General features: G+C 39.1%; 1 protein-coding gene and 1 long non-coding RNA gene across 4 annotated transcripts in view; one reads left to right on the top strand and one right to left on the bottom strand.

Annotated features, from left to right (window-relative positions):
- CDKAL1 (CDKAL1 threonylcarbamoyladenosine tRNA methylthiotransferase) overlaps positions 1-23363 on the top strand; it is a 951890-nt gene that overhangs the window by 393703 nt on the left and 534824 nt on the right. The window lies entirely within an intron of this gene.
- Positions 7369-7903, bottom strand: LOC149458398 (uncharacterized). Its single transcript, XR_016313427.1, has 2 exons — positions 7752-7903; positions 7369-7636 (listed from the first exon to the last, which is right to left on the bottom strand). It is a non-coding gene; the product is annotated as an uncharacterized LOC149458398 (long non-coding RNA).

Genomic DNA, 23363 nt, shown 5'->3' with positions numbered 1-23363 from the left:
GTAATAAAGACAATGAGGGTCAGAGTATGGACTTACTACATTTTCAGCTGGGGATATGCTGTAGAAACTGGGGACATGTTACTGTACATGAGGCTAGTGGAGATCAAGGCTATTATCCTAAACAATGTTCCCACTACAAACGGCTGTGGTCCAAAGGCCTCACATCATCTACCATAGGGCTGTAGCTTGGACACCAGGGCTTTAGAGATACTGAACTCTGGAAGCTGTTCCCCAAAAAAGTCAGAGGGTAAGGGAGTAGTCACCTGTTGATACTATGCATCTGATTTTTTTCCCTATTACTGACTTTCCATGCGTTGTTCTGTTCTTAGCGGAGCTGGATGCCAGGGCGGGTATCTGTGAGACATGTAATGTAAGCTGAACCTTTTTACAGCATCGAGAATAGAAATTATTGTGATACTGTAGGATTTTCTAAAAATCAGCTAAATGTTCAATTATTTTTCATAAATGTATAAAAGATCTGCTTGTGTATATCTAGCCTGTGTTATCAGTAGAAGTTGTAGAATGTGGTTTTTAATAACACAAGTTTACAAAGTGTCGTATTTGAATGTTATCACTAGTAGTGCATTTTCAATGCAGCCTGAAAAATACATTACTTTTAACTTCAGGCTTACTTTATTCTTGTATAATTCCAACACACTGTTGTTAAAACGTTATAGAAACACATGTTGAGAATCAAGCTACATTCTTTATACTAAATTTAATATATTTAGTTTTTAAAACATTAGTAAACTAGAATGAGCTCTTTTTGTGTAGTGAAGAGCATAGCTGCAAATACACTCCTTTAGAGGAAGCACTTATGGCCATTTTTTTTTTCTCAGGCAGCCTTTCGCGGCTGCTGTTGTATGTTTCTCTAAAGCAGTATGATTTGCCGGTAGAGCAGCAACACAGTCTTTATATTTGTCCAAGGACTTGCAACTCTTCTGACAGTTGGGTAACAGCAGACCCCACACAGAATAATTATTTAAAAAATTTGGGTAATTTGACTCCCTGCCTGCAACAGCTTGAACCTGGGTCTGTGCCCTTCCTCTTCTATTTATCGTCATAACTTAAAAGTTCAGTAAACCGAAATAAAAGTTAATGAAATCAACATCTAGTATGATCACCCTGCTCTTTGAAAAAAAAAAACAGCATTCTTTTAGGTACACATGTATCCATTGGCCCTACTCACATGGTAGGATGCTCCAAGCATCCTGGAGAACTTGACACAGTCCTACTACAGATGTTGCCTGTCTTGCTTTTTCTTTGCAATTAATCCTATCTAGGTTTGCTCTGTTAAGATCAGTGCTCTGTGGCAGCTATGCAAACTGTGGCAAGATTCCCTTTACCTCTTTTTGTTGTAGATAGATTTTTTTGTTGAGATTTGCAGGCATTATCATGCTGTAGAATAAATGCATCAGAATCTGTCTGTACTTCTGATCAGTGTGGGTGCAGCAGTTTTCATCAAAACTATTGCTTTGTGGAAATACATCAGAACTAGAATAGTCCACCTTGCTTTACTGTCACTTAAAGACATTTGTTCATATACCGTCTGCAAGTCTTGGACAAATTTTATTCATTTAGAGAAACTAATTTCAAATTTTGACTCATCAATTTAGAGCATCTGCTGCCATTTTTCTGCACCCAGCCCTTTTGTTTTCATGTGTAAACTTGTTTGTCTTTGTTTCCATCTTGGAGGAATGGCTTTGTGGTCACAACTTTTAGATGGACCACTTCTGATGGGATTGTTCCACACTGCAGATGGTTGTAAATGGGTCCCATTGGTTTTTGCATGTTCTTTACTAATAGGGATTCTGGGAAGCTTTCAGATTTTGTTGGAAAGAAAGCTTGATGTATTTCTCCTTTGCTGCACTAATTTTCCATGGCCATTCACAGTATTTAGACCATCAGAACACACTCCTGTCTATTGACATACTGTTCTCAAAGACATAAAATTACCATTTAAGACCAATATTCGGAACTGTCGAAAGTGTCTAAAAGTTTAATAGTTTTGCACTGTACTGTGTGTGTGATATGTTTATATATGCTTTTGTATCATTTATATGGTTGGTGTTTGCTTTGAACTTAGACTTTGGTACATCAGTAAAAAATAGACACAGGTAGGAAGAATTGAAATGCACTTTGCCATCTGGACTGCCCCTCTGCAAACCCTACATTTGAAGCCAACTCCTACAATACACATACACTTCTAAATGTATATTTCAGCCTTCATTAATTACTGATATTATATTTTGCTATAAAAATTTTTTGACAGATGTCAAAAATACCAATTGTTAATGGTAAAAAGTTTTATTTTATCTAAGTTTTACTTTATATTTTATCTAAGTATTACTCTTTCCAATTGGAAAGATACAAAGCTGTCCTTCCAAGGCTCAAATAATGCAAGGAGGTAATTAATATGTCTATTGTCTTGTTAAAGTAAAGCACAGTGAAATAAATATGAGAGCTGACATTGCTGACATATTTTTAAAACGCACATTCTTCAGGTCTTTTTGTTTTAATCTTTGTTTCACTGCCTACAGCAGCTTTTCTAAGAACTCTAGGGTTCTGAAAGAAATTTTCATAATTGACATGACCCATTTGGGCAGATTGATTACTTGCCTCTTATTATCTGTATAGTTTTGATGCTGACATCACTCAGCAGAGTAGGCGACACATGAAGCATCTTCTCTGTCCCTTTAACCACTTACAGAAATTATTTTATCGGTCCCTGAAGGGGTCATTGTTGCTCCTGACCACCAGTGTAAGGGAGCACTTCTCCACTGGCGAAAGATTTAAGGGACATTCTTCTCTTGTATCAATGGGAGGGGGCCACTGTTGACAGCCAATGCATGGAAGTGCATTCTCCCACTGATCATAATGTACAAATACCTTTCTCCCGTTTACCACGAATGTAGGGAAAGAGAGCTTTTTCCAATGTCCACCACATCCCTCACTTGCAGCACATTTTTCATTTTTCCTTCATTCTCTTTCCACTGTATTCAGCCTTTGGGAATCAGGAAATGTTTCATGTAATTTTCAAGTCCCTCTTTTTGAAACCTATTGAGAGCATAGGACCCTCTCCCTGCCTCACCTACACTGTCCATGAGAGGAAAGGGAATTACATTTAAATGTTGCTTCATAACAAAGTACCAGTTATTTCATTTGCTTCTGTTGAATGAATGGAGCAGCAGTTAAGTGAATGAAAAGGGAGTATCCTCTGCAAGGGAAGGCAGCATTAAACCAAGCCTGTAGTTTTGCTCTGCATAGTAGATTGTTACTTCAGCTGATATATAAAGATGAATTCCAGGCATGATATATTTTTACATAGTTACACTGGTCCACTTGGCCCAATTTAACTGTTTTACTTTACTTGGCCAAATGCCCCTGTAAGCTGGAAATCACTGAAGCAGGCACCACTCCTCTAATGTACTTGCTAGCAGGTATCCCTTGCTGAGCATCTGGCTTAATGCATTTTGAACACCGGAGGTTGGCTGCTCAGCATGGGCACCGTTCAGAGAATGCTTTGCATTTTCTGAATGAACGCAAAGCATACTGTGATTGCATAAGTTGGAGAAGCAAGGCGGTGGTGGTGATTTCAGCTCACTAACTGTTTTGTCTATGTGACAGGAAGTGAAGGGAAATCTCCCCAGTAGGAAACAGATGGTAAAAATAAAAGTGACAATGGGTTCTAACATCCCTTGATTTATCCAAAATTTTGAAAATGTAAACGTTTTGCCTTTAGCTCCAATTTAAGGTGAACTTTCTTTTACATCTTTTAAAATAAATACACTGTCACTGACCACCTAAGGCAAATTGACTGGGCTTGTCTAAACACATTGCCCAACACATTGATACTCACCTTGTGAGATCGGTGCTCAATCATCCACAGGTTTCAGCTCAGTGATGGATGGTTGTGTCTATCTGTGCCACTTATCCTATCGTTCTCCATTTTTGTTTTTGAATAACTTTATTTTTTTTTCATCATGAGCACACATACAGTTTTTTTTTTTAGTTCAACCATTGGGTTGAACGAAAGAGACTGACAGATCCCTGTATCAACACAATGATCTGTAATGCTAGGAACTCCCGCTGAGCCATTGTATTCTGACAGGGGGGACTCTGGAAAGCAGCTTCCTATGGGGAAGCACAGAGAAGAGGATGAGCTGAGAGCACAGGCTTGGGGACCCCAGAAGAGGTGGTTTAGGGCCACTTTGTGCAATACCATTGCACATAGCAGGTAGGCAACACATTTGGTATTTTAAAAATGTATATAACCTTTATCACTTTAACTTCACTGTTGCCTCTTTGCAGCAGAACCAGAGAGCAGTGCAGCTTCTATGCAAACACAAACCTACTGAATGCTAGTGCTTGCCAATGTTGTTTTAAAGGGTTAGTTCGCCTTTTACATCACTGTTCCAAACATAATCTATGCATTGCAGTTTCTCTAGTATAATAAATAGCAACAGTGAACAGTATCCATATAGGAAAACCCAGTATTGTAAAATCAAATGTTTCCATACAGTTTGCTGGAGTGGAAATTCTCAAATCCAGAAGGGGGCAGCTGTGGGACATGAAGATGATAGTCCCAAAGGTGTAATAATTCTTCAATATAGTCCTTCACTTTTTTTACATAAAAAGTAAAGAGATTCAAAGAGCGCAAAATATTCATGCAAGAATCCAAATCAATTCAGGCCTGCAGTTCAATCCTGCCATCCATATAGGGGATGCAACAACACGCCCAGATCCTTGACCGCAATAGCCACATAGATCAAGATACTCCAAACACCATCTCCTAAGCTTGTTCCATCAAACCAAGTTCTCATTCGAAACCTTTGTGTTTGGTATTAAATTCTGGAATAATACACATTTTATTTGATTTGCAACATCACACAGATTACTGTGCAAACTTTTAGACTCTTAAGCACTTTGGTAGTTCAGAAGGTGGAGCTTTGTGTTTTCACGTTTTCCAGCTTCTTGTTGCTATTTTGTAAAAAGCCTATTCTTTACAGAGCTCAATAACACAAGGTAAAATGTTCCCCCACGCAAGTGATTTAGTTAGAGTTGGGCTATAAAAATAAAATAAAGCAGAACTGAAATCAATGCAATGGTTTCTTAAAACCGTTACATTCAAGGCATGCCATGAACGATAACTCACAAGGGCTTATGCTCTAATTCGAGATGTTAGGTCATCACTGATCACATGTGCAAGAGCAACTGTAAATCAAAGGCTAAGATGGCATCTTCATTGGCTGTAAAGGAGAAGATTATTTAGCTCTGCTTTATAGTACAGTCTAAAGAAGAACACTGGGATGGTGGTGAAATCTGTACAATAGCCCTGTGTAGTTAAGCAAAACCGCTAGTGTGATTATGATTACAATTGCACACTTTGTACGAAACGCACTGCTTTAAAAAAATCTGTGACGTCATCTCTTTACACGGCACCTTCCTCAATCCATGGGCTCTGGGAGGAAGTATCCCAGAAGTGGCAACTGACTGAGACTACAAATCCCATCATGCTCTGACATTTAGTCTTGAGTGGGTGGGACTGTGGGCTTGTGTGTGAGGTGGATAAGTAGTGTGCCTCTGACACTGCCCACCCACATTGCTGCACCCTATTCTGCTATCCCTTATTATTTTACATGTGAGTACACTGTACATTATCCCCTTGCAGTCCAGTATTGCATGTGGATGTGATGAGGGGCCTAAGGCTCATTTACATTATCTGCACATTGTAGGCCTGGATGGTCATGGTAGACTAAGGGGACTCCTGATCTACTATAGAAAGTGTGAGGTCATAGGAGTCCTAGCCTGCATATCTAACTATGCAGCACAGTGGGCAGATGAGATGTGGATTCCCAAACTTCCAGGTACACTCGCGACATACAGCAAAGTAATTATGTCACTGATGCTTTACAAATAACTACAGTGAGGAACATACAGGACCAGTGGCTGGAGAAATAAAGGGCATAGCAGCCACTGGCCTTGTGAACACGATATAAGGGCGATAGAGGGATTTTTCATGGAATTAAAAAAAAAGATGGGTTTCTGACTGGCAAGAGGACTGCACTCTGTAGTACCTAGAAATAATTGTAAGATATTGAAGCACCTGTACTCCCTCTCATTGCTGTCTCACTGATACGGACAGCCTTTTTCTGGGTTCAGGATCTTCGGCCACCTTGATTGGTCAGGCCGGAATGCTGTAACTCTTGTTACTTGAGCTTGGGGGGTTCATTTTATCCAAGAGACAAGAATGTATACTATCTGAACAGGTGCCTCTGTGATGTCACATATTGGGAGGAGCTGCTTGTGTAAAAGGGATAACGGTTAATATGCAATTAACCTCAAAGAATGTCACTATTTGCATGTTTAAAGATGCACTTATATTTCTTAAAAAGACTACAGTTCTGGGAGGGCCTCCCTGGATGTCCTCACAATGTGCATTGGGAACGCATTGTGAGCAATATGTGTCTTTGGCAGAGCGGATCACTGATCAGGGTAAAGGGCCAATCAAACCAGCCCTTTACCATGTGATCAGCTGTGTCCATTCACAGCTGTCACAGTGTAAACAAACTCAATTCCTTCGCCAGTGATAGGCTCTCCTTCCCTCTCAGAAACTGTGTGTGAGGGAAGGAGAGCCGTATTTGCGAGGGACACAGTGAGTACAGTAGTTTACACTGATACAAGGTGCCCTGATCATCAGTGCAGCCCCATCAGTGCCTTGATTATCAGTGCATCCCCATCAGCACACATTGGTGAATAAGAAAAAATTACTTATTTGCAAAATTTTATAACTGAAACTAAGAAAAAATTTTTTTTCCCCAAAATGTTTGGTCTTTTTTAAATTTAGTTAGGAAAAAACAAAAGCCAGTGGTGATTAAATACCACCAAAAGAAAGCTCTGTCTCAAAAAAACTAACACATTTCATTTGGGTACAGTGTTGCATGACTGAGTAATTGACAAGCAAAGTGTGACAACGCTAAAATCTAAAAATTGGACTGAGCAGGAAGGGGGTGAAAGTGTCTGGTATTGAAGTGGTTAAAGACAAATAGTACAACAATCGAAAGGTAAACGAAAGCCCCCCAAGGTATATCAATTTACATCCATAATTTTACTGAAGTTTCACGTTAAAGTGTATAAGATAGTATTTAATATTACTTGTTGCCCACCATTTTCCCCGATAATTATGTTACCCTATTTGCTGTGTTAGCAGTTTGGTTACCTGCTGATTATTTTTTTTCCCCTGGACTTTCTTCTTTTACCAGGTTTCCACACATGCATAGATACATGTTTATGTAACTGTGTCAATAAAAATGTTTTAGGCTTTTACCAGTAGAAATCTTTGCGTTAACTTTACATCATTAGTCCCACTTTGTTTTAATGGAAATCAGAATGACTGCATTTTATTCAAACACGTTGAACCATTTCAAATGACAACATATCAGTTCAGTTCTAGGAAATGTATGAATGGGGGAGGGGAGCTGGAGAACCATTAGAGGGCAGCAGAGTCGTTCAGATAACATTTTCTTCATGTTCTCGTTTTCTGCCAATAAGTCATGTGAGATAGCTTTGCAGTGGTTCCTGGAAAATGTATATTTTTTTTCTTTACAGCCTCTTAAGCAGATGCAGCATGTTCATTCTATATGTTAGAGAAAATTTTGATGGCAATGATGTCAAATATGTTTTTTTATATTTACCCCTATCCCCCCTCCCCTCTTGGTCAGCATTGTTTTTACAGGAGCCCACCTACTCACATGTTTTCATCTATTTCACGGGACTTGATGGGTTAACGCAGTTGTGTCTCTTCCTAGACATTGCTGTTTTTCTTCCCGGTGCCTGATTCAGCTCTTCGGTCTCCCCCTCCCACTCAGCATGATGTCATCTGCCTGAAATACTATTGCAGTGCTTTCATACCATTACTTGCAGAAGAAACACTCATTTATCCTTATAGCACCTTAACCTGCTGTATATGCATGTTAAGCTTTCACATAAAGAAACCAATTTCTTAGTAATCATTCAAGTAGAGTTAAAAATGGTGAACATTTTCTACTTTCATAATGTTAATGTTCATTCTCTATACATGTCAGTACAATTTACAATTAGCTTTTTCTTTTTTTTTTCTGTTTTTGTGTTTAGTAAGTCACTTTGTTTTTGTAATAAACAATTACTGTGATTCCTATACTGTTCATCGGAGGTAGGCGAAGTCTGGCACTTTATCATACTACAAGTCTCAGCAAACCATACAGTTGACACAGAGGGAAATAAAAAAATTTGCTATAAACTATGATGGCTATGACAGCGTATACCTTGTTTATAGGTCATTGGAGACATAAATGGAATCTGTTGGTGCAGGAATTAGAATAAATAATAACTATGCTTTGTATGTGGCTTTCATTAATGGATATAAATACCGGTAAACAGGGCTCAACAAATCCCAGGCGCCTGGTCGCCATGGCGACTAAAAATTGCCTCCTGGTTCCTGGGATTTTGTCATCCCATTCACTGTTGCAGAGATGCACAATTTGTATTGCTCAATTTCAGGGACATGCAGTTCTTGGCACCAGGCAGGTAGTTTTTTTTTTTCTACATTTAGCTCTGCTGGAGGCAAGCAGCAGGGCTCACTTGTCAAGTGGAAGCATTCGGGTGCCTCTGCTGCCGCCCAATTGCTTCCTCGCTTGTGGGTAAAGTGTGCCCCCAGCTATATATCCTGGGCTCTGCCTAACCATCTGCAGGCCCGGTACAGGCATTATGGGTGTCTCAGGGTAGAGAGGTAGAAGGTATCTTGTTCCTGACCTGGAAGTGACTGGTATGATGTCACTTCCTGGTCCCTGTTGACACTTCCCCCAGCCAGCATGGCCAAGAAAGAATGTAATGCAGTGCAATCTGCACTGCATTATATTCAGTGGAGCACAGGGGAGACATGCAGGGTCTTTTAGACCCTGCATGTCTCAATAAAGAAGAACTGTCACCAAAAAAATCATCACATAGGGGACTTTGACCCCTATGTGATGAAAATAAAGTTAAGTAAAAAAAAATATTTTTTTAATTGCAAAAAGTTAGTTACACCTCAGCACGTAAAATCCCCCCCAACCCCCCCAAAAACAACCATAAAACATTGAGGGCCCCCACCCCCACATGTACGCATGTGCAAATACGCGTGTTGGGGCACCTACGTATGAAAACGATTACGATACACGATACATAGCATAGCGCATGCCAGAATGAGAGCAATAATTCTAGCACTAGGCCTCATCCATAATGCCAAACTTATGACCTATAGGTGGCTTTTAAAGCATCACCCATAGAAATATGGGTATTGAAGTTTTGGCTCCTAACTTTTTTAGCTGGCTCCTAGAGTCAGAGCAGATTTATCAAGGACCACGATCATGAAAATGTATTATCCAAGTAATGGTAGCATTCAATATATAAATTCCTTTTTATATTTCACACACCTTTATTGATATTGCTTTCCACACCCACAAACTAGAGGAAACTGCAGTGATGGGGACTACAACAAATTAGAACATTGCCATAAGCATTTGAGATAAATTACAAGTTTGCGTGCAGTGGTGGTAAGACTATAGGGGACATATAAATGACTGGTAGACAACAGCAACTAAATAATATCTCACCGATACAATATCAGAGAACATTGATTTTATATGGACTCATTAACACTGCACCAGGGTGTAGTGACTCTAAATAACAGTTACAGCTTATGTGCCCATTGATGTTGCATATGAAACTATTGACTGTGTTATTTGCTATTTGTATTAAAAATGTCAAGTCCTTATTGAACTATACACACATTCCTAAATTTTCTTCTTTAATGTATCTTGTCCTTTGATGTGTATAGAATAGAAAATGTACCCCCCCACCACCACCACTCCTAAGTATCTACACAGCACTGGTCTAGAACATTTGAATTTGTTTCACTATGTGGCTCCAAACCTTGTTACTAATTAGCCCTGCTCTTCATATATCATCACCTCTGTAATCTTTCTTGATTGCTGCATATGGATCCTTTCATTGGTCTGCTGATAAGTGAGAGTGTTTTGCTTGAATACTATCTGTTCTAATGTTCATTTGCCTCTTGTTATAACGGTAATCTCATTTAAATTCTGCTCAGATCCTTTATTGTATTTTCTATGTTTATGAACTCTACTCCATTTTCACTTCTGGTACTACCTCCTATAGATGTTTTCAAGGATCCTTTATGAATGGCCTCGCTCTTAGATGTATTGACAATAATCTAATTTAACAATTGCTAAGGCATAGTGGTTAGTATGCTTGCCTTGTAGTTCTGGAGTACTGGGTTCATTTCTTTCCAGGGTGCTATATATGTGAACTATTTTCTTTTTAAAACACAAAAGCTCACTGAGACAATTTTGCAGGTACCTGCACTATATATGTGTAGAAGACAAAATTGAACAGATTGTTACATCCACGTCAAACAGCTTGGATGGATAAATCTTCCCTGCCAGCTATTGAATTCTGACAGGCAGCACCTGTGGCTGTCAGAATACCTGAACAATGGCTTCAGCTGATTGGCTGTGGTCACTGTTCAGTCCACAATTTTTCTCCCAGCTCCTATGATATTCCGTTTTTGGCCATCTTGGCAGAAATTGAACAAAATTTGATCTGTGTTTGGGCAGCTTAAGTAAGAAAAAAAGCCAACATATTTGTTTTACTGTAATTACAGTCTCAGTGTTGGATTCAACAGAAACTCCAAATTTACTGATCTGTGGGAGTAAATTTAAAGTGATACTAAAGGTTCAGATGTTTTGTTTTAAAAATAACAAACATGTCATACTTACCTGCTCTGTGCAATAGTTTTGCAGAGGGCAGCCCCGATCCTCCTCTTCTCGGGTTCCCTGCTGAGTGCCCAGAGCAAGCTGCTTGCCTTGGGTGCACTTGTGCTTGCTTGCTTCCAACTCTGTGTCCATAAGACACACAGAGCATGGCTCAGCCCTGCTCGCCGCTCCTTCCTCACTTTGACAATTGTCAGCAGCCAATAGCTCCCAGTGCTGTGTCTCAGCCAGTGAGGAGGAAGAGACCTGGGAGAGCCTCTGATCTCGTGCACATCGCTGGATTAAGAACGGGCTTAGGTATGTATTCGAGGGGGCTGAGGGGTGAGCTGTACAGTGAAGGTTTTTTACCTTCATGCAAATAAAGTACAAAACCTTTGCCCTTCATAACCACTTTAAAGCAGATATTCACTATATTTATTATGCCACTGCAGTTTCCCAAGCTTCTTCATTCAGCAGTCCTTTAAGCTAACTTGTCATGTGGGCATATAATATATTCTAGGTGGAGTTTGGGGAAAACCATGAACAAAAACATTATTACCAGTGTATCTTTACAGAATCTGTGTCAGTCAGGTTTTAATGGTTAGGACAGCCAGAATACACATCACCTTATCACCTGGCTTCTCCCATTGACAACATAATGCAGGCCATACATGGGTCGAATTCCGAACAAATTTTTTTTAGAAAACCGTAAATGTGTTTTGTAATCCAATGGTGTCACCATTTATTTCCAATTTCGACCAACCAAGCCTTTAATTTCACCTCATGTTGCTACAGAAAAGATTTTTGTGGCCAAGAATTTTCTTTTCTTTCCATATCACAGCTCATGCTCATTACTTTTTCAATTGCATTTCTCACACGATTCCTCCATCATTAATTACAAATTTGTTCGTTTTTAAAAAAATTTCCAACATGCCCGATCACTCAAATTCAATGGTCATTCCAAAATCAGCTGTTGATGTGGCCCACTAATGGTGTGAAATTTGAACGTAAATTCTAGAAAAAAATTTCGAAATAAAATTCTTTCAGAATTCAACCCATGTACGGTGGCCTTAAGGATGCATGCCCTAGCTGAATTTTTTTTTTCATAAGCAGTAAGGCACAAAACGATCCACTAGCTACCAGAGGAAAAGGTCAAATCCAGCCCTATGTTTTGATTATCTACAAGAAGACCTTGAAGATTCTCTAATCTCTTGCTAAAAAAAGACCACATAAACTTACCTCTCCAATAGCCTATTCTCCTACCGCTCCTTCATATCAGCACTGTAGTGTCAGAATGCCTTTTTCTCTGCCATATGCTGGTTCCTCTCTCCTAACCCCCTTCTTCACTACAGGCTCTAAAATACCTTCAAGCAGAATCTGGTCTGTTTGGTGACAGGTTGCCAAAAGCTTCCTCTTCCTTGCAACTTTCTTTTTAGTAATTGTGGCTCAGTGTGGTATCTATGAAAAGCAGAGGCACTGACTGGCTACATTAGAAAAACTGTCCCTTCTTTGATTTCATTAATATATACAAGCATTCATATAAATAATCTCTACTTTCCTCATGAAGGCTACACAGAGACTGACACTTTGCAGAGCTGCACAGTTATTTTAAGGCAAGGCGGGAGAAGTAACATTTTCTGTCAGCTAGTAAGTTTTTTTATTCCTTGCTACTTCCAAAGTGCAAATGATATTTAAGATTTATGATGCTACCATAATCCATTATTTAATAAATCTCAGACAGGGTACAGTAGGTACTAGGTGGGATGGGGGGGTGGATGACTACCCTGAAATGGGGGCCAGGATTCGTGATCCTTGTTTTCTTTCTTTACCTCACTGTGCTTGCCATATCTCGTAAACATTATTGATCTGAAATCCTTCCCTTGTCTAGACTTTTTGCTTGATGTTGTGTGACTTAAAATCTCCCTGGATATGGTGTCCCTGTAGAATTGCAAAGCAAGCAGTCAATATCTGCAGGTTTTCTGCTACAGCTAAATGTCTACTTCTATTTCCTAATGAAAACTTCGGGAATAGTTACGAAGGATTACTAGGGAAACAAGATGATTTTTACTTTATATGTTTATTTGACAAAAATCACAAGCGTTCTAGTGGAAGTAAACCCTCATTTTTACAGCCAAGGAAACTGCCATCTTAGTCTCTGTTTGATCTGCTTTTTCCATGGTGCTGGACATATAATCAGTTATACCACCATTAGCATAAGCCCACTAGTAAACTGTAGCAGTCATCATTCAAGACATGCCTTGAATGTAACTGTTGAGGGTTTAGTTCCACATTAAGATTTGATTTGTTTGACACCCCTCCATATATTTCAGATTTGGCACATTTGTCTGATGTAAATTAAAATAAAGCAGAACTAAATGCTCTCAAAAAATAATTCTTATGGTATGTAGTAAATGGATAGGATGGTATTTTATATTTACTTGTGTTCAACTTTTTTTTTTTTACAAGGGGGGGGGGGGATTGTATTCTAGGAAGTAAATGCTACATGAGTTATCTGACTCAAGATTGCCCATGGCTAGAAATACTAGGGGTTGAATTTAAAATGAATTCTCAACAAAATTAAGCATTGAGACAGGGATGGATGAGTTTACTTTGCATATTAAAATTATTTAAATGGCCTTTACTGTTTCTGGTTCCCAGATTTAAGTTCCACTTTAACATGCAAACTAACTATGCAAAAACACAAGCATAAACCCACCTATATACCTGCCACTGGGTGCAAAAATTAAATGCTTTGCATGGTCAAGAAATCATGTTTATGCTTAAGCGTTAAACAGTTAAACGTGATTATAGGCATAAATTTCTAGGCAAAGTGTCTTAACCTTTAGTAATACATTACTGACAGAGCCGGCCATAGATGGCTTGAATCTTGGCTAGTGCAGCAGGGACAAAACAAGAATCGAACCATTTATGGGCAGGCTGCTTGTACCCAATTTGAGTGTTGTACGACTTGGGTGCAACCAGCCTGTTGGATTTTTCCTGTGATAATCACTGTGTTCTCTGAAAAAGACAGCTTCCCCCCCTGCCGGGAGAGCACATTAGCTCCACTGGAGGTATTCCCTAATCAACCATCTGGATGGGCAACTCTTACAGGTGGGAGAATTCCATATCTTCGGATACTGTTGAACATCTTCTGGTACTTGGTACCTCCCAGCATGTCAACAACACTGTATTCTTTCAAAGCAATGCATTGCCATGTGGCTCTCCTCATCCACTAGATTCCACACTGAAGGGAGATGTTTGCACAACTGGGAACATACGTAATTGTTGCAGGTACCCCTTTTTGGGGACAGAGTACATCCAATAGCCTTCATGGGACTTAACCGCCTGGAGACAGGTCCTCTTTCAGTGGTTGATCCACAGCCTCTTGAGGAAGTTCTCCAGATCCTTTCCTCTGTTCTGTCTTAAACCAAGGTCCATTCCCCCTGCTCCATAGTGGTGGAAGCTACTGGAACAGGGAGGTTCAGATGATTCATAAAATTATTTTCTGGATTATGGTGAAGCAGTTCCTGCAGACTTCCTCTCTCTGGCCCCAGAGATACCTCTTGGTATTTTAGTAGATGGGTCTTGGCTCATCCTCTTGTTCTTCTGGGGCTCATGTAGACCAGTCTGGGGTTGCAATATACCTTCATACCTTTCATGCATCTTATGGCTTCCTAGTTGGTATTCCTGGGTTTTGTTTTACTTTTTTTTTTACCAATCTCAGGGGCCATTTAGCTATTCCTAACCATTGGACTACAAGAAATAGATTTTACTAGAAGTACAAAAATCTTAATCAGTAGTTTATAGGAGAAAAAGATTTGGTAGAATAAATGCTGTATGCACAGGGCTTTCTTTGCCCCACAGATGTTAAATTTGCAGCAAAATGTACAGGACCACCAGGAGACCTAGGAGGTGTGAAAGAGCAAGATTAAGATTGACTTTTACAGGAAAAGTGAAACTGACATAAAAACAAAGCTGCCTTTATCTCTCAATCTACAGAATGTATTTCGACATGTAGTTTTCACCAATAGTAATATGCATTTTTGTCATCAGATGCTCTGTTGATTTACCCATGTTTGTGAAAAGTTCAATATCACTACTAGTTTAATTGTGCTACTTTAAAATAACATTTTCCCAACAATCCTCATTCTAACTAGTCTTGATAACAGCTGGAACTTTGTGTTGATAGAAATGACGCTTGAAGCATTGCTTTAACAAGTCCTCCATCAGCCAGTAATGAATATGCTGTTCATTTTCAACAGCTGCTTTAGCTTATACCCCTCTTTCCTAAAGCATTGCTTAGGCTTTGTTTGAAAAAGTTGCAGGACTGGTTTGTAATTAACATGACAGTAATTGCCAATATATCTTTGGCACTTGCAGCACCAGGGAGAGGAGGTATTGAGTAATTGAATGCATGATCAATTATATCTTTAAATGGGATATTATTAAAGACATTTTAAATTTTGTTTTAGGCTGCCTTTTTTTGTTCAATACACTCTGTTCAGTTTGTATGGAAAAACTATGTGCTTAGCCTAATAAATAACTTTCCAGGTGTCTGTGTTTGCATGCACAGTTTACAGTTTCAGCCTGTGATTTGGAAAGTCCTATATGTACGACTAGGGTTTTACTAAGAGGTGATAAATGGGATTTGGGTATAGATTCAGAATGTCTGATTCTGAGTTTTTGAGTAGATGATAACATACTGTGCATTCATAAAGTATTCAGACCCCCTTCACTTTTTTCAATTTTGCAGCCTGATAATACAGTTGTTTAAATTAAATTTATTTCTCATTAATCTACACTCGGACTATAATGACAAAGCAAAAACAGAATTTTCGAAATGTCTGTGAATTTATTCAGAAGGAAAAACTGAATTATCACCATGGCATAATTATACAGACCCTTTGCAACAATACTTAACGTAAGGTGCCACTCTATTCTCTTGATTGTTGCTGAGATGTTTCCACACCTTGACTGGAGTCCACCTGTGGTAAATTAAATTGATTGGCCATGATTTGGAAAGGCACACACCTCTCTATAAAAGGCCTCACAGCTGACAAAACATACTGTATCAGCGCAAAAGCCATGAGGTCAAAGAAACTGTCTGCAGAGCTCAGAGACAGGATTATTACAAGGCACAGATCTGGAAAAGCCTTCAAAGCTATTTCTGCTGCACTGAAGGTTTCCAAGAGCACTGTGACCTCCAAAATTCTCAAATTGAAGAAGTTTGGCACAACTAGGACTCTTCCAAAAGCTTGTTGCCTTGCCAAATTGAGCAATTGAAAGAAAAGTGCCTTAATAAGAACCCGATGGTCATTCCTCAGTCACTGTCCCAGTTGAGGACGTTACAAGGGGGAAGGTTGTTTAAGAACTGTCAGGCGGCAGAGAGCGGGAGCCTTCGTTGAGAGCGGAGCCTTTTCTTCTTTCTTTTTCTGGGTTGATGGTGGTGGCAGGCATCATGATTGACGATGGATCTACACCAGGGGACATTTTTTTATTTTTTGTTTTTTTTATACAGGACTGCTTCTGTTTTTTTCACACTACTGTACCCTTTTTTTTTGGTGAATGACTAGCGGTACCATGTGTCCCATATTCATTTACAACCACCCCCACAACCACCTGCCAGGGTTGTGGGGAAGAGGCCCTTGCCCCCATCACTATTGGGACAAGGTGCCCTGTGTTCAGGACATGTGACCTAGTACGGTTCAGAAGGGGGTTCCCCTCAAAATCCATACCAGACCAGAAGGACTTGGTATGGATGGGGTGGACCCCACTCCATTTCTTTGCTTATTTTTTAATTGCTGGCAATTTTTTTTTCTTTTTACATTCAGCTGTCAATTGATGATTCATAGGTTAAGGACGTGGCGCACATTTACTCCTTAACTGCTTCCATACACGGCACTTTTACCCCCTTCTTGCCCAGGCCATTTGTCAGGTTTCAGCGCTCTCACACTTTGAATGACAATTGTGCGGTTATACAACTCTGTACCCAAACTTAAAATTTTATCATTTTCTTCACACAACTATAACTTTCTTTTGATGGTATTTAATCAATACTGGGGCTTTTATTTTTTGCTAAATTAACAAAAAAAGGCCAAACATTTTGAAAAAAAAAACACGTTTTTCTTTGTTTCTGTTATAAAAGTTTGCAAATAAATAATTGTTCTTCATAAATTTAGGCTGAGATGTATTCTGCTACATGTCTTTGGTGAAAATAACCCAAATTAGGATGTATTATTTAGTTTCTAGGAAAGTTATAGAGTTCACAAACTATGGGATATATCTGAAAATTGATCAATCCTGAAGTACTGACAGCCAATCTAATTTCTTGAGGTCCAAGAATGTCAGAACAGTACAGATATCCCCCAAATGACCCCTTTTTGCAAAGTAGACAGTCCGACGTATTTCATAACAGGCATGGCGAGTTTTTTGAAGTAATGTTTTTGTCATAATTTTTCGGAAAATAAAAAAATGAAAAACATTATTTTCACTATTTTTTCTTTTTTTACATACTGTCACCAGTGCAGTACAGCATCATCATATAACTGGCATGGTGGTGATCAGGGACACTGACTGGTGAAAGTACGAAAAAAAAAAAATATTTTTTTAAAAAAAAAATGTAATTGTATTTGTTTTAATTTTTTATTACATTTTTTCTTTTTTTTAAGATTTATTTTTCATATTTCACTATGACCAAAGTAGTATAAAGTTACCATAGTAACATTGTACTACTTTGGGGAAGAGATCAGTATTTTTTTTTTTTTTTTTTTTTACACAGTTTGCTTATAGCAAAGATTTACCTGAATGATATCGATTCATTCAGGTTTTTTTTTTGTGCTTAGCTGTAATTTGGCCACAGCTAATCACATGACACAGCTGGGCTGTGATTGGCCCAGCTTGTGCATGTGATCGCTGTGACCATTCACAGCTAGACACACTTGCATAGAATGGATGGCATGAAAGGAAGCCATCCATTCTATACAACTGTAATGTGACCTGCTGTGATTGGTCACAGCATGTCACATGGTACTGGCAACGGGGCTGGTACACAGGTCTGTCATCAGCTGAGGTACACGGCCGGTGACAGATTGCGACGCAGAGCGGCCCTGCGGGCAGGCGCACTGCGCATGCCTGAAAGGACGCCATATGGTGTCCACCCGCAGGGACAAGCTGCTCACCCAGCCGCCATCTGGCTGTAGGCCAGGCAGCAACTGGTTAACAACAATGACAGTTACTTACAGTTACTAGTAGACACCGCATGCCTCGATCACTGTTTAATTACCACATGCATTTATTTATTTCCTTTTGTGAATTGACTTTAAGGTCTATATGTATATGCTGTATTTACAAAGCGTTTTTGCTATTTGCCAGAAATACAGCATACTAGCAATAGGGCATTGACTTTTTCAGTATTTTATGCGATATGTGGTCACATGACCGACATAACACATGTGATACTTTTTATTGAATTTTCCCCAGTGTGCCATGTCTCCTAGTGCTAAAGCAAAATGTAATTAAAACATAAATACAAATAGTTTTTTCTGTCATTCACTTTTTGCTTCACTTTTTTTAAAATTTGGAATGATATAACTAGCTTTCAACCACCTGAAGATATAGAACACTACTGAATGATATCCTTTGTATTTAATTCTATTAGTCCATGTACATCAAAAGGGTGAAAGAGAGAGGTTAGCTTTATCTACTAACCATCATCTGGGTAATACAAACCCTGATGATTTGTCTCTGGGATTTTTTCAACATTTCTGATCAATTTCCAGTTCTGCCCACTATTACAGTATGGCTTACATAGAGTCAGCAAATGTCAAAGAAGTTAATATTACAGCTTAGATAATGCTGCCTCATAGAGGAAGATGGGTTGTAATGACTTGATCCTTAGCAAGATGGATGTTTTTTTATTGCTGGTATGCTGTAGAATTGTGACAAGTCTTCCTTCTTGGCATTTTGATCAGACTCTGATCTTGTGATGTGCGTTAATGATGTGCATCAACTAAAGTGAAGCAGTTATAATCTCTATTCAAGTGAAGTTGGAAGAGCTATAACAGTATACAACTTTAAATAAAAACTGATGACATGTCTTAAACATTTACATGTAATATATAACTATGGTACACATGTTTGTAGCCTTCGTTCTTGGATTGGCAACTTAAATATATGTTTCTGGAACATAACTCACTCTTCTCTATAGACAGCCAGGAGTAAATGGACTCCGCTGTCTGTTTACACCTGGCTACACCGCTCCACCTAAAAGGAAGAGGACATATCCCATTTTTTTTTTTTTTTTTTTAAAGCAGACCTAAAGGTAGGCTGGTGTAAACGGGCAACAGTCAGAAGCCATCTGTCCATGGGGATGAATGGACCTTCTGATAAGGTGCACCTGGAAAACTGACAGGCAGACCTGACCGGAATTGCTGTCTGGAGAGTGGTGAAAGTGGTAAAACAAATATGCATTGGCAGTATGTATCTGTTGTCCATTTCTAAGGCTAGGTTTACACTGCTGCGATCTGACTTTCAGTGCAATTATGTAGTGCAGCTTGGATGGAATGTTGATAAGGTCTGCGTATTCTATGGGGCCAAAATTGCACTGGAATCTCACCAAAGTAGTGCAGGAACTTTTTCCAAAATCACAATGTTCTGACTCATTAATGTGAACAGACCACTCAAAAGAATGTAATTTCTACTGTTATGCAATTCTGTGCGGCTCTGGTCGTATCTACAAAAATACTAGTGTGAACGGAGCCTTAAAGTGGTTCTAAAGCCTTAAAATAGAACTATAGGCAAAAAATTTCTTTTTTCATTTTGGATAGGGTAAAGGGAGCTTTACCCTCACTTTCATGTCCCATAGCCAAAACAAAGTGAGAAAAAATCCCTGAAAATTAAGAGACATTTTTGAGGCCCCCCAGGTTACCAGAACTAGTTTCCCCAGTGTAAAATTTCCCCTCTATTACTTTTCTGGGAACAACCCAAAATGTTGGGTTTTCTTTTGCTTTCAATGACAATGGTAATCGGGAAAATCTAGATCTCCCTAATGGGCACAGACAGCAATAAAAACTGACAGGTGTTCTAATCCATTTCCACTCTGTTCAAAACTTGAATAAAACATTATGCCTTTAGTTATACTATATAGTTTTTTAACTTAATGCACCCCCCCCCCCATACTCACCTGAGCCCAATCCAACAATGTGCATGAGAACAGCGGCGCTCTCACTGTTGTCTCCCTCCTCACTGGGCTGGTTCATAACAGTGGGAGTTATTGACTGCACTAGCCTTCACAGGTGCCCCCGTAGAAAGCGGCTTTCAATGGCGGCACTTGCCCCAGAAAAGGAGGATCGGGGCTGCTCTGTGCAAGATCATTACACCAAGCAGGTAAGTAAAACATGTTTGCTTTACTTAAAAAAAAAAAAAAAAAAAATTATATATATATTATTTTTTTTTGCAAGCTTTCATGTACATTTAGGTCCGACTATAGTGTTCTACTGAAATGGTTTCATGCATTCTTGGAGTAGTAGTTTCCATTGAGAGAATCTGTGCACTCTAGGAATTTATTTTGATTAGGGAAAAAGGTGCACAGAGAGCACTGCAACCATAATAGGTTTCCTGTGCACAGTGCAATAGCATCGGTTTCAGAATTTTAAGACAGGGACTTGAAGTGTTGCCTCTAAGTTAGTGAGTTTGTCAAACAATGGAAGATATAATATTAGTACATTACAGCCTATGTTAAAAGCTGAATTGCAATGCTTCGTTATTGTTTGATATACCATTACCTATAAGCTGATGAACTCTGTACCCAGTTTGCCAGATAATTAGCTAATATTCTCATCTGTTGTGACCATTTAGAGTCAATTAAAATGTCTTTACCAATCTTGACATGTATAAATGTCTCTGAAGTAAAACTAAGCATGGTGTTTGTAAGGGGATTGAAAGGTAAAAAGGCGTACAGCAATACATAGCCATACAATGGCTATGCAGCAGCACAGAGAACTTGTGCAACGTAAATTTAACAAACAGCTTTTTGTTCTCTTCTCTCTCACAATCCAGCATTGCAAACTTAAAAGTCCTCTAAAAACTACAATGGCATTTTAGAGCTTTTGTGGGTTTGAAGGCCAGTTAATGTTGGTAGGCTTTGCATGAGGCATTAGCTGAGCAGATCAGTTGTCCTGTAATTATCATTTTATATCATTTTCAGAAATGTTTTATCAATGCTTGGTGATAGAAGCATCTTCGTAACCCATAAAGTAATATAAATTTTATGTAGAAATGTGTGGTTGGATAAATATTCATAAATGACAGAATGTTATCCCAATTATTCTTTTGCTTGCATCCCTATTTGAATTTGCCTTTGTTGGACAACGCAGTATGTGGTTTCCAAAAGAAACCACTACAGGCAGTCCCTGAGTTACAAACATCCGACTTGCATGCCACTCGTACTTAAGAACGGAGGCAGCCTGATGTCAAGCTGGTTCCGGAAACCGCAAGGGGTCCATCTTGCTGCTCATCACATGCTGCCACCTACTGTCTGGCAAACATGTCAGCAATCCTACATCACTGCATGGCTAGTTAACCCTTCCCTATGCTATCCAAAACTTAATATATTTTTTAGGCTGGAGTTACATTTAAAAAACGTAACTGTTCCAAATTAGATACAAATTCAACTTAAGAACAAACCTACAGAACCTGTCTTGTTCATAACCCAGGGACTGCTTGTATATGTGCAATTATATCTAAAAATCATGAGATAAAAAAAAAAAACCCAAAAACTGTGTGCTGCTCTTGGAGCAGAGAGGAAGACTCTGGTGACTGCCTCGCATGTGTGGAAACACTGGGAGAAGCGGCTGTGGACGCTGCTGGTGGTTATCCTCCTTGGCAAGTTCAGCGCCATCCTAGAGTTCTGTGATCCTTCAGGCTATGCTGTCATCTTCCTCTCTGCATCATGAGCCACACACACAGTTTTTATCTATATACGTGATGCTATTGTTTGGTAAATACATTTGCTACTATATTTTTAATCCCTGGACCCTTTTTACTCTGTTTCCTTTTCGCATGCTGATTGGTTCTCCCCTTAATTTTACTGAGGAGCTGTAGGTTTATATTGTCTGAATTACACTCCAGGGATTATTTTGGATTTACTTCTATATGCTGACCTTTACACGTCTAAGAGCATTTCTATAGAGCAGCAGATGGACTAATTATGTGCTATATTTGTACATAATAAAAATTTTTGTGTAAACAAAAAAAACTTGTTGGCATCCCAAATTAACCTCTTCACGCTGGCACCTCCTGGCCCTTTAAGGAATTTCAGATGCCGAGAGGCAGGGCGGGGTTTTAGGGTGGGAGGCAGGGCGTGCGCTCTCAGCACATGTGGTTTCAAATGGTACGCAAATATGCGGCCACTCGGCGTCAAAGCCCAACCGCTGAGAGACTGCATATTTGCTTACGGTCGGCGTCAAGGGGTTAAGATTGTACTTCTGCTTGCTGATCACAGCTATCCCATCACTTGCCACCTTTGTTTCAGACATTTTCAGCAGTTCCATTCACCTGCAGCATGGAGACCAACAGAATGTTTAAACAACTCACAGGTTTTCAATGCTTTTTATGAAAGCCACAATATATGCAAATGTAAAATAACATCCCTTATTTATTTAGTTTTGTGTTAGCAAATGATTTTGAATAACTTTATGGCCCAAATGTTACCACTGGGGATTGGTAAATATGGGGGCTATCCACAAATGATGCCATGGCAAAGCATTCCATGGTAGTGGAGGGAGGTTGGATTATTGTGACATTACAAAATTCTTATTATATCATTCATAATGATTTTGTACTAAACCTGTCAGAAGTTGCCATCACCTATAGTTGACATAGTGTGACAAAATTCTATGATCTCTTTTAGGCTGGCTGACAGTGCACAGGTTTACAAAGCTAGATTCTTTACCCACGAGGTATAACTTATGATATTGGTGCACTTGTCATATCCTAGTGTGTATAACTGCAATGTTTATTTAGTATTTGCATTTATGTGCCTGCATTTCAACCAGGGTTGCAGTTAGAATATAGATGGCAACCTTTGCAACACTTACAGGTAGTACTCTTACCTGGAGGTAACAAATATGTTGCATTATACAATTTGTTTATCTGGTCCACTGGATGTCTACAGAGACAGGTTAGCAGGGTTTTGCAACAGAAAAATTAAATTAAATGTCACAAATACAACAATAAAGGATATTAGTGATCCATTTCTATACACCTGTGTCCCACCAGCTAGCAAATGGCTTCATCATGGCCCAGTAAAGGAGTAAAGTTAGTCCTAATTGAGGGGGGAGAAAGAACAGTTTATTAAAATTGTATTTCCCAGGGAGTTATTCCTTAATGTAGTATAAAGCCAGTTTAACCCTAACTAGTCTTAGCCCTATTCTGGCTAACCTGTGAAAAAAAAAAAAAATTATATATATATATATATATATATAAAAAGTTTTTTCAGCCCACTCCAGTCTGGTCACATGATCCGGGTCCCCTGTGACAGCCAGTAGCAGTTGCAAGGGAGAGGAGGGAGCGATAGCA

The sequence above is a fragment of the Staurois parvus genome, unplaced genomic scaffold (genome assembly GCF_062004578.1).
Source record: "Staurois parvus isolate SC_StPar_1 unplaced genomic scaffold, SC_StPar_1.0 ptg000287l, whole genome shotgun sequence".
Lineage (NCBI taxonomy): Eukaryota > Metazoa > Chordata > Amphibia > Anura > Ranidae > Staurois > Staurois parvus.
The sequence above is the reverse complement of the archived record's forward strand: the minus strand, read 5'-3'. Positions and strand labels throughout refer to the sequence as shown.